Source organism: Hyla sarda, chromosome 3, assembly GCF_029499605.1.
Source record: "Hyla sarda isolate aHylSar1 chromosome 3, aHylSar1.hap1, whole genome shotgun sequence".
In the NCBI taxonomy this organism is placed as follows: domain Eukaryota; kingdom Metazoa; phylum Chordata; class Amphibia; order Anura; family Hylidae; genus Hyla; species Hyla sarda.
Genome location: NC_079191.1, coordinates 90,600,464 through 90,601,022, shown reverse-complemented (window position 1 = coordinate 90,601,022; position 559 = coordinate 90,600,464). Strand labels below are relative to the sequence as shown.

Sequence of the window (559 nt, the reverse complement as noted above, 5' to 3'; positions counted from 1 at the left end):
CCTCATCCCCTATTCACTCCTGACCATTTAACTCCCCACTTCCCAAGCAGCCCTCTCTCTGTCACCCATCAGCTATCCTCACGTTACTGCCAGTCACTTCTGAGCACTGCCTGGCTCCCTGTCCTCATCACATTGTAACAGATATATGTAGCATATGTCATTGCTCCTATTACAGCATTGCCAACCCAAACACTGGCTGCAGTGACTCAAGCAGAAAGGTCAACAAATCAACTGAGGCTAATGAGAAGCCCCTGCACATGGTAGAACATGAAATGCTGGGCATAACCAGGGACAATGAAACCCAGTCCGGGAGACACTACATTATCCAGTTCTTGCCGGGGCGTAGGTCTGAAAGCTTTCTTGGCTGACCATTACAATAGTCCAAGACAATTATGAAGAAACAGCCGGCACACAATCTGGATTCTCAACCATTAACATTCCTTCACATCTCCATTATTTTTTTTATTTTTTTTATAAAACATCACAAAGTCATACATACAAACAAAGTCATACATCCAAAGTCATACATACAAACAAAGTCATATATCCAAAGTCATAC

The 559-nt window shown here is 43.1% G+C and overlaps 1 protein-coding gene across 1 annotated transcript in view; it reads right to left on the bottom strand.

Annotated features, from left to right (window-relative positions):
* The window catches only part of LOC130361504 (glypican-5-like), a 352,385-nt gene extending 352,378 nt beyond the window's left edge, over positions 1-7 (bottom strand). The window contains exon 1 of the mRNA XM_056564558.1: positions 1-7. This exon is cut by the window's left edge and continues 507 nt beyond it. The gene's annotated coding sequence lies outside the window, so the exon portion shown is untranslated.
* Positions 8-559: the final 552 nt, after the last annotated feature.